Source organism: Nomascus leucogenys, chromosome 13, assembly GCF_006542625.1.
Source record: "Nomascus leucogenys isolate Asia chromosome 13, Asia_NLE_v1, whole genome shotgun sequence".
Taxonomy (NCBI): Eukaryota; Metazoa; Chordata; class Mammalia; order Primates; family Hylobatidae; genus Nomascus; species Nomascus leucogenys.
The window spans coordinates 104,013,143-104,024,878 of record NC_044393.1 but is presented as its reverse complement, the minus strand read 5'-3'; positions in this window follow the sequence as shown (position 1 = coordinate 104,024,878).

Sequence of the window (11,736 nt, the reverse complement as noted above, 5' to 3'; positions counted from 1 at the left end):
CGCTGAAATGGCCGGCTCACCGCTTTCGGAACAGTCTGCCCCTGTGTCCTTATCTACTCGTCTCTGTGTGTCACTGGCCAGGGGCTTGAAGAGCTGCCCTGGTTTTACATTTGGAAAAACTGAGGCCCCAAGAGGCAAAGAGGCCCCCAGGCGCACTCTGGGAAGCAGAGCATCCCGACCCCCGCGCTCCTCCCACTGGACTCCGGCTCTCTCCCGGATGAGCACAGGCCTCCTGCACAGCCCCCGAGCAGCGCAGGATCTGAAGAAAGGAGAGGCGTGCTCGATCAGCCCACCCTCTTCCTTGAGCGTCTCCGCCAGGCTCCAGGCTGAGGAGTGGGGACCACCGTCTGACCTCTCTGTGGCTCAAGGGTTTCAGGCTGGTGACCACACCGGTATCTATGGCAACAGCCCCACCACGTTCGCATTCCAGAATCAGACCTCCTGGCCCAGGCCGGGGTCTTCTGAGGACTCGGCCAGAAGATGCAGAAGACATTGCTGCTGGGAAACCCGCCGGCCTCTACCCAGCTCCACAGGCTTCTGCCCGGCTCCACCGCCTTCCCTCTCCCTCCCTGAGGCTTGGTGTCTTCCTCCATAAAATGGTAAGAGCCCTGGCTGCCCAGCCTCCCTCACTAAATTGCCAGGACGAAGGAGGTGCTTTGAGAAGTGACAGGCCCCGTGCACTGCCCTCTCACTCACAGGGCACCCGGTCCGCAGAGCCTCACCTCCTCGGGTGCATCTGGGGGTGCTGTTCGGGCAATGACTCAGCAGAACCAGCAGCCAAAGCGGCTGAAGGCAGAGTCCCTGGCCCCCCGACAACCCGGCCACAACTCACTCGCCCTTGGTGCCCGGAACGCAGAGGCGCTTCGGAAACAAGATTTCTCATCTGGGTAATTTCGGGATGACTCCTTCGCCTCGAAACCTGGCTTCACTGCGGGGATCCGCCTCTCATCCCATCCCTGTCTGCCCCCTGAACACTCAGCCCATTCCTCCCTCCCAAATGTCCCCAGCTCTCTCAGGTCCTCCACCTTGACTCAGAATTCCAGATTTACAGCCTGGGCAACACATGGCAAAACCTCATCTCTACAAAAAATACAAAAATTAGCCTGCCACCTAATTAACCAGGCATGTGCCTGTAGTCCCAGCTACCTGGGAGGCTGAGGTGGGAGGACGGCTGGAGCCCAGGTGGTCAGGGTTGTGGTGAGTCAAGATCATACCCTGCCCTCCAGTCTGGATGACAGACTACGACCCTATCTCAAAAAAAAAAAAAAAAAAAAAAAAAAAGAGAATTCCAGATTTCGGTCCCACTCATGTAATTCCCAATTTCACTTGGCAAACGTGGCCTCCCCCTGACTATCCTCCAACTTAGCATCAGTGAGGCCCAGAAACGGCAGCACAGGGCAGCCAGCAGGGCCTGGTCATGGAGCTGTTGCTTTAAGGCACGAGGATACGTTAATGCCAGAGGTCACGTCCCCCCACCCACCCCTCCCAAGGAGGACATGCAGGGCTGGACCGGGTGAGAGCCTCACTGATCCAGGGCCTTGGACTCCTCCCCTGGCACGCACAGTGGGTGGTGTTTTACCCATCCTCCTGCGAGTCGCTCCTTTCCAAGTGCCACATCCCCAGAGGATGTGCCAGGTGTGGCTGCTGACTGTGCTGGGGCCCCATTAAGGCATCTGTCTGCCTGACTGCCCAGCTTAGGTCATCGTTGGACGGGGTAGGGCCCCGTGGACCCGGCTTCCTTTACATGTCTCAGCTCTTCTGGGAAAGAGCCCACCTCCAGCACTAGCCCAGGAGACGAGTCAGTTAGTGGCATCAGAAGGGGAGGCCCACCAGAGAGAAAGAGAGAGCAGGCCCCTTCTCACTGGAAGGAGGGGACAGCCATTGGGCAGCACTGGGGTGTGCACCTGCTGGCACCTGGCCTGGCGTGTGCTTCAGGCGCGGGAGTGACTTAGGGTGCAAGGCAAGGCTCTATGCTGAAGGCTTCATGTGAGCACTCTGTGTTCCAGCTTTATGGAGGAAAGACTGAAATATAAAAATCGGAGGTATTTAGTGTGTGCGACATGGTCTTTTGTATAAGTACACGCTGTGAAATGGCCATGACTATCAAGCTGACTAGCACATCCAATAGCTCACATGCTTTCCATTTTCTTGTCTTAAGAACACTTGAGATCTACCATCTTTGCGAATTTCAGATATACGTTATTACTGACGATAGTCACCCTGCTGCCCATTGACCCTCCAATGATAACTGAAGTTTTGTACCTTCCGAGCAACAGTGCCCCATTCCCCCAGCTCCCAGCCCCCAGTAACCACCATTCTACAGCCCCCAGCCCCCAGTAACCACCATTCTACTCTCTGATACTATGAACTCCATGTTTTCTTAGACTCCACATAGAGGTGAAATCATGTATATTTGACTTTCTGTGTCTGACTTATTTATTTCACTTAGTATAATGTTCACTAGTTCCATCCACATTGCTGCAAATGAGAGGATTTCACTGATTTTTATGGCTGAATTGTACTCCATCGTGTACATACACTGCATTTTCTTTATCCACTCATCCGCCAATGGACACTTAGGGTGATTCCAAACGTTGGCTATTGTGGACAGTGTTGCAATGGACATGGGTGTGGAAAGCTCTTGAGGGCACTGATGGCATTTCCTTTGGGTACATGCCCAGGAGTGGAATCACTGGTGATATGATTTTGATTTGTGTCCCTGCCCCAATCTCACATCTACTTGTAATTCCTAATGTTGGAAGAGGGGCCTGGTGGGAGCTGATTGGATCATGGGGGTGGAGCTCCCCCTTGCTGTTCTCGTGATAGTGAATGAGTGCTCACAAGGTCTGCTTGTTTAAACGTGCATAGCACCTCCCCATTTGCTCTCTTCCTCCTTCTCCAGCCATGGAAGAAGTGCCTCCTTCCCCTTTGCCTTCCACCATGATTGTAAGTTTCCTGAGGCCTCCCCAGCTAGGCTTCCTATACACCTGTGGAACCATGAGCCAAGTAAAGCTCTTTTCTGTATACATTCCCCAGTCTCAGGTAGTAGTTTGTTTTTCTGTTTTTGTTTTTGTTTTTTTTTGAGACAGAGTCTCACTCTGTTGCCAGGCTGGAGTGTAGTGGCACGATCTCGGCTCACTGCAACCTTCCAACTCCCTGGTTCAAGTGATTCTGTTGCCTCAGCCTCCCGAGTAGCTGGGATTACAGGCACACACCACCACACCCAGCTAATTTTTGCATTTTTTTTAGTAGAGATGGGGTTTCACCATGTTCGCTGGATGGTCTCGATCTCCTGACCTTGTCATCCACCTGCCTTAGCCTCCCAAAGTGCTGGGATTACAGGTGTAAACCACCACACCTGGCTCAGGTAGTTCTTTATAGCAATGTTGAGAACAGACTAGTACCACTGGATCATATGGTAGATCTATTTTTAGATTTTCAAGAAACCCTATACTGTTCGCCACAGTGGTTACAGTCTTGATAAGTCAAAATAACTACAATGTTGAATAAATGAAGCAAAGCGTGGCAGCCTGTCCACATTGTCACCTCCTTCTTCTGGTTACAAAGTCTCTCTTTGGACTTTGCGCCCACCTGGCAGGGCTTTCCACCGGAAGTCTCCTCCTGGAGAAGCACTCTGCCCCAGCCGGAAGAGTGAGAACCCCACACTGTGCACACAGTAACCTGCCCAGAGGAAGCACGTGAACCAAGAAGGCCAAATCCAAGCCTCTTAGGGAAATTACTAGGGATGCTAAGGACCCCAGAGCCAGGCGCTGCCAAGAGCCATCTCTGCCACTAAATGGAGAGCTGCCTGAAAATGAAATCAACAGAGACTCAGGTGCAACAATATGGCAGACTGAGCTAAGCCAGGACCACATCCCTGCTGCACAAACAAGAGATGATGGGTAACACGTCATTAATATGTACCTGGAGAGGAAATAAAGAGATATCCTATGGTGACTACAAATTTAAAAAAAAAACAAAAACTTAAAGCCAAATCCTTAAGCTTGTGAACTGTCATTGCAACAACCCAAGGGGTCATTGGACCAGCCATGGTTTCTTGGGTGCCGGGATTTTATGACAGCAGCACTGGCGGACCTGGCCTTTGCTCATTTGAAGCAGGGACCTCACTCTCACCCTGAACATGGAGGGGCTTCTGTCACAGGGAAGGGACTGACAAGGGAATGGAAAAATGCTAACCTTTCACTCAAAAAAGCAAAAAAGAAACATGACTCTGCCCAGGACTCTGCGTCAGAAACAAACAGAAGCCAAAACAGAAAGTCCTCTGCCAGGAGGACCTGGAGATCCCAACGGTGCCACAGACGGACGTGGTCTCCAGGTTTGTACCCACTGCACGGTGCACGGCACCCCAGCCAAGAAAAGCAGACGACCCCTGAGGCACAGAAGCAAGCGTGAAAACTCCATGCTTTCCTCTCCAGGGACTCAGAGCCCGTTTGGTGTGGTTCATTACAGGACTCGCCGCCTTGAGTTACTTCAACCACAGGGCTGGGTCTTACATTTGGACCAAAAGACAGTCTTGGTATGGTCTTAGCAAAATAGGAGCTGACTAAATGCTTGTGAAATAAACGGAAGTAGGAATAAATGATGGTACATGAACCAGAGAACACGCTTCTTCCGGATGTCTCCGGCCTCTGGAAAATACCGGGGTGCACAATCCCTTGAATTTTAGAGCTGGTTCACGGGCGGGACTTTGAACCCACCAGAGAAGCCCAAGTGGAGAGACACCTCACACTGTGATCTGAGGGTCAGGATCTGTTTTCTAGTTCTGCCCACGCAACCCCCTCAACCCTTGACGTGAGCAAGGCACCTGCATTAGACAAGCTTCGGTTTCCTCATCTAGAACACTAGAGGGTTGGATCTGATTCCTTGCTTGCATTTTACTTCTAAATTTCGATGACGGCCTCCTGAGATGATACCACACTTGCTTTTCCTTTTCCTTTTCCGGTTGTTTTTGGGGTTTTTTGTTTGTTTGTTTGGTTGGGTTTTTTTTTTTTTTTTTTTTTTTTGATGAGTCAGAAACTCAAAGGTTTCCTGGGATGTCTGTGGACTGTGCCCCTGCTCAGAGGCAAGGAGCATTTTCTAGACCACATTCTGTTCCCTGTTTCACGGTCGGCTTCTGAGCACTTTGTATTTGTTTTGATTTTCCTCTGTGCTCTCTGAATGATGATTTATCTGGCTTTTGGAATAGAGGCTGAAAGGCCTAATTGTGTGTGTGGCTTCTGAGGTTGTTTCAATTTATAAATATTTTAATAGGACTTTTATTCCTTCATAACAAATATCTTAAAAACCTTTGTGCTCAGAGCAAATGCCTTGGTTTTTCCTATTAAAAAAAAAAAAAAGAAAAATTTTTTTCTTCCCCTACCTTAAAAGAGAGAAAAAAGGAAAAAGTCAGGAAAACTGTCACAGTGTGAGGCGTCCCTAAGGAGCCTGTGGTAGTCATACCTGATTTAAAGCAGCTCTCCAAAGCCCTGATGGCATTAATTTTCCATTATTCCTTATAGAGATCCCAAACCTAAGACAACAGTCAAGAACAGATATCCCTCATTTTAATTAAACTTCTTAAGGACTGTATTATTGAGTAAATAAGACATACAAGGTATTTCAAACTCCAATTTGAGAAATCATAAAACCAAATGAGACCACAGAAAGCTCTGTAGTTCAGGAACACAGCAGCCCAGACCTATCCAGATAACACACTGAGATGAGAGAAGGACAGAGCAGCCCAGTTCTTTTTTTTTGTTTTGTTTTGTGTTTTTTTGAGACGAAGTCTTGCTCTGTCACCAGACTGGAGTGCAGTGGCACGATCTCAGCTCACTGCAACCTCCGCCTCCCAGGTTCAAGCCATTCTCCTGCCTCAGCCTCCCGAGTAGCTGGGACTGCAGGCGTGTGCTACCACACCCAGCTAATTTTTGTGTTTTTAGTAGAGACGGGGTTTCACCATGTTGGCCAGGATGGTCTTGATCTCTTGACCTTGTGATCCTCCCACCTCGACCTCCCAAAGTGCTGGGATTACAGGTATGAGCCAGCGCACCCGGCCCCAGAGCAGCCCAGTTCTAAGAGAGGGCGAAAGCCGAGTGAAGGCAGGGAAAGGAAGGGAGGGACCACGTCCTTGCAAAGATTGTCCCTCGCGTCCACGCCTATTTGCGCTGGCTTTTTCCCTTCCAGTGTGCTGCTTAGCCATGTAGATACGGGTTTAGGTTTGAAAACTCTGCATAAGATTCTTGGTTCACCTCTGACCTAATGCTTTTTTTTTTCTCAATCAATCCTTCCTCTTGTGCTGAATGCAAGACCTTACAGAATATTCCCAAAAACAATCACTTCAATAATCTCAGGTTGTGTCTACCTGCCACCAAACATGTCTCTGAAAACTCAGAAAGACGACTCATTTCAGGGACTCAGATGTCTGACATTCTGAAGACACAGACTCCCACGCACACTTCCTCCCTGTACCGGGGGATTGAGAATAAAGTGTGGAAACATGCACTGTGTATTAACCTAACGGTTAAGCCCAGGAACAAATACTGTCTGGGCTTGGATATCGTCACAGTAAAATGTATTATTGCCCTTAGAGCTACTCAGATGATGTGATGATGCTGGAAGCCAAAAGATGACAGCAGGATTGAACTATTGCCCAAAAGCAATTACTGATTGGAATTGATTATTTCTACAAAGAAAGGTGACCGATGGATTAGTTGTCACGTCACAGCAGGTTTGGGAAAAACTGTCATAACTGAAAGGGACTGAGCTACCAAAAGACCATAACGCTTCAAGGATTCCTCTGGACACAGCTCTATAAACCTGAAGTTAAGAGAACGCTGATGCAACGCCTGGATTTTCCAGGGCTGCCCTTGAAAGATCCCATCCTTGTTCTGCCCCTTCCGCCAGATGAAATGATCCCATCACTGTCATAACACCTTGCGGCGTGAGGAAGTCGTGTTTAAAAGCACACCACGCTTCTGCCATGCCTCTGAGTTTTACAGGGGATTATAAAAATGCAGACCTCATTTAAGCCCACAGTAAATTAATGGGAAATGATATGTGACTAAATATTTGAAAGCTGTTGCCGTGCCTTATTTGATTTGCCTAATTACATGTTTTACTGCCTCCTTTATGGAACTGTTGCCTAAGGTATCTGAAGTCTTTACACTTACTTCTTCCTTAATAGCTGAATCAAAATGCCACGTGATCACGTTGGCATGCAGCTTTGAAATTGCGTCCAAGCCCATTGACGCGTGTGTCCTGGAGGGAGATGGCTCTCCTAGCCCTTGGTGGTAGAATGTTAGCAACCATAGGTCGGCCTTCTTAACCAATCTGATACAAAGGCTCTCCCAGCCACTCCATCACCTCCTAACCCCATGGCTCCTCCACTGAGCAAAACAAAACAAAACAAAACTAGGGTATAAATATGTCAGGATAAGAAAGAAAACATGTACACAACATTCAAACACCGTCTGCCACTGGAAGAGACTCCGGGACAATCATGCACATACTTGGCCTGCTACCATGGCCCGGCGAATTCAGCGGTTACCATGGCGGGGTGGAGCCTGGAGGAGGACTCCAGAGGGCAGGCTTTGTGTGGGCACTGCTCAAACAGAGAGCTGCGATTCAGTCTGTTGGTTTGCGTACTTTGGTGTGAGCCATCCTCACGCTGAAAAGGCCAAGAGGAGAAGCGTTGAGTTTGACTTGATCTCATGCCTTTAGGTTGCTCTTGACATCCCGCCCGCTGCCCCCCTACCCCAGCCCGACCTCCTTCAGGACCCTCCAACTCCCCATCTGGGGAAACAGATGACACTGAGCACTGTCCAGGGAAGATGACACTTAGGGGTCTTCCCTCTCTGTGGACAAACTGCTCTAAAAACAGCCCAGACCTCACCAACAACAAGTCTGTGCAGAAACCACAGGAACCATCTTCACTAGGACAAAGAAACATCTTGAGAGTGCACTTCGAGGCCCGCGCCCTGAGACACCACGGCAGCTCGAGCGTTGGGCTTAGGAGAGTTGAGTTCTAGGTAACCCCACAGCAGCACACTCAGCTCCTGAGTTGAAAGACAGAGAAGTGGAAAGAAGCGTGGAGCACGGGTGGAAGACGCTGCTCAGTGACTGTAGGCAAAGTCATTTAGTCTCTCTTCAGACCTAATTTCCTCATCTGTCAAATTGAGTTCATAATACATGGTCTGTCTCTCCCCCACAGCATCATGGCGAGGACTAGGTGCCCCCTGAAAACACATCATCATTAGTTGCGCCTCACCCTCGGGCTGCCTTGCGCTGCTGCAGAGAATCCTTACGTGTAAAGAGCCAGAAAGCCGTGGAGAGTTTCCACCCTAAATAAAAGAATTCACGAGGTTATTTTTAAGAGTGTAGACGCTCCGTGAGTGACATGCACACACTAATGGGACAGGTCCCATCAGGATTCCCACGTGACGCCTTCACGGTCGCTCATCCCATTCGCTGCTCAGGAGGGGCACGGGGAATACGGCCCCGGCAGAAAGAAACATTATTTAAATTAACTCAGTCTGATTGAACGTCCTCTTTTGTCGAACGAAAGAAGTGATCCCTGTTATGTGCCCTGCTCTGTTTGAAAACAGTTGAATATTTTGCGTTGAATTGCCTTTGGCCTTAAGTGTATTTGTGCCAACTTAAGTGGCAAGTCCCAGAAAGACAATTTGCAAGCGACGTCACTCGGTCTAGGTGTGAAGCCACTTGCAGAGCACACCCTGGGCTCCAGGCTCTAGCTGTGCACCACACACTCACTGCCACACCTCAGTGGATCGTATGACACCCACGAAGCAAACATTTGTCCCCATTTTGCTGATAGGGAACTATGTTCAGAGAGGTGAAAAGATTTGTCCAAAGTCATGCAGATAGTGGACTTCAATGAGGGTTCCGAGACAGTTCAAACCCACTGGCTCCAGAGAAATGACCCTGATTCCAGCCCCAGCACAGTCATGTCCTGAAGCCCTGTGGTTCCTCCGAGTAGTGCTGTGGGCCCGTTGGCCAAAGGCGCAGCACATTGAAATAGGAGGAAAACACCGACCTTCCCTCCAGGCCCTCTCTGATCAACGCTATCATCAGAACAACTGAAAACCAAGTTTGCAGCTTCTGCTTAGGAAGGAAAGAAGCTACGTGGATTCTGAATTTGATATTTCAGTTACCATGGTTTGTTGTTGTTATTTGTTGTTGTTGTTGTTTGCTTGTTTTGGTGTGTTCGTTTACTTTTTAAATAGCAACCACTGAAACTCATTTCACAACATGCCACTAGCTTAACTGGCTAATTAGTAAGAAACTTCTGGTAACTGACAAATATTTGTTGAGCATCTTCTGAGCTGGGAGCTGTGTGACCTACAGAGATGAGTAAGACGGATACTCTGAAGGCTTTTTTCTGGAAAGTAGCAAATATGTTCAGGATACTAATAACTACCCCTAAGTCAAAGGTCAAACAACCCCCAAAGTGAAATATGAATATAAGCAATGATCCAGAGGTCACATCAGCCAAACGCCTACGACATGATAAGCCAGAAGTCCCCAAGCCACAGGTAGAGAAAGTGGGAAAGGCACAGAGGAGGGGGAGAGGCTGCCGCTGGACCAGGGGGCAGAAGTGAGACAGAGTCGAAAGGCATGGTGTGGACTGAGTCATTGGTTCAGAGACATGGGGATCTGCAGGCTTGAAATGGGAGATCCGAGTTCAAGGGAGAGAAATGCAGGGAGAGGAACACATCTGAGCTCTCCCCTCTCTGGATTCATGAAGAGTTTATGAATAAAGATCCCGGAACCGTGGGCTGCAGTTACACCTCTGCTCCCCACCCTCCAACAAGGCGTCCCATGGGAGAGCACTTAACCCTCTGAGCCTCCATCTTCCGGTCTGTGAATGTAGGGGTGCCCCTACCACCTCAATGACCGCACAGGGATGCTGGGGGTCCCGTGAGATCATGGGTGGAAATAAGCTTTGACAACTTTCAAGTCCTGCCCGATTATAAAGCTTCTTCCTACGCCTCAGACTCAGAGTCACACACCCTCTCAGCTACCCTGGAAGACACAAAAGAAATCAGGCACCCAGCCTTCACCCTTCAAACAAACAACAACAATAACAAAAGACGGACTTCTAAGCTCCTGAAATGGTGAGAGAAGAACTTTGTTGTTTTCAGCCTCTGTCTGTGGCAGGTTGTCACGGCAGACTTAGAGAACACACACACGCCCAGCAGTGAGACGCCCAAGGCAGGACGGACGCTGGTACTAACCTCCCCACACTCCAGGCTAAAGGCTGCAAGACAATCAGCCAGACTTCGTGGTGGTCACTCCCATCTGAAATGATGAAAAAGGGGTTTCCTGATAGCCAGGCATGGTGGCTCATGCCTGTAATCCCAGCACTTTGGGAGGCCAAGGTGGGCGGATCACCTGAGGTCAGGAGTTCAAGACCACCCTGGCTAACACAGTGAAACCCCATCTCTACTATAAAAACAAAAATTAGCCAGGCACAGCGCTGGACACCTGTAGTCCCAGCTACTTGGGAGGCTGAGGCAGGAGAATTGTTTGAACCTGGGAGGCGGAGGCTTCAGTGAGCCGAGATTGCGCCACTGCACTCCAGCCTGGGCAACAGAGTGAGACTCTGTCTCAATTAAAAAAAAAAAAGAAAGAAAGAAAGAAGGAAGGAAGGAAAGAAGGAAGGAAGGAAGGAAGGAAGGAAGGAAGGAAGGAGGAAGGAAAGAGGAAGGAAGGAAAGAAGGAAAGAAGAAGGAAGGAAAGAAAGAAAGGAAAAGAGAAAAGAAAGGAAAAGAGAAAAGAGAAAGAAAGAAAGAGAGAGAGAGAGAAAGTGAAAAAGAAAAAGGGCCTCCTGGGAGATAGAGGCAAATGGAAGAGCCAAGGCTGGAGTGAGCCCTGGAATCACATCGTCTGCTTAGATTCTTGTATCACAGCCACTGCTTGCACCAATCGTCTGTCAGGAAAATAAAATCAAAACCAGCAAAAGCAGCCATCTGCCCAGAGGAGAGAACAGGCATCTCAGCCTCTGTGAGCAGTAGCTAGTGTGCCCGCCACCTCTGTTCTCCCATCGTGCTCTTCACGTGACACATGAAGGCTTGAGACGCACTAATCGCGGGCATGGTGCCGTGCACAGAGATTGCTGAGTGACGGCAGCAGAGGACCTGAGGGCGAGGCGGCCGTGTCGCACAATCTCCATCCTTTCTGGAGCTGCAGTGCCCCGTGTAGGCCTCCACTGTGGGAGTGTCTGAAGCTGCAAAACAGAGCCTCTCGCTGAGGATGGCCGGGGAAAGGCTGTTCTGCATAAGTGCTTCCCCGCTGGGCCTTGTTCCTTCCCACGGTGGCCTGAAGAACCCAAAGAGCTAGAAGCCCATGACCTTGACCATGACTAACCCTGAGGCCTGAATTTGTGTCCACCGCCTGGTGACACCACAGCTTGCCTGCAAACATGGCCCTGCTGGGCTGGAGTGTGGTGCTTGCCGCTTGGAGCCTGCGGTCAGCCCTGGCCCCACACTGACCACTCATGGCGGAGTGGTCCCAGGCGAAGTCACCTGAGCGTCCCGTGTGCAGGCGCCAGCTCCGCCCTGACACTGCACACGCCTCCATGGCCAGCACCTTCTCTGACACGCTCCTGGGACGTCTTCCACAGGCATCCAGTGGAGCCGTGGACTGCAGAGGAGCATCCGTGGAACTAGATGGCTCCTCGCGTGTGTGCAGTGCTTCTCCTGACCTGGCGTTTCTAGG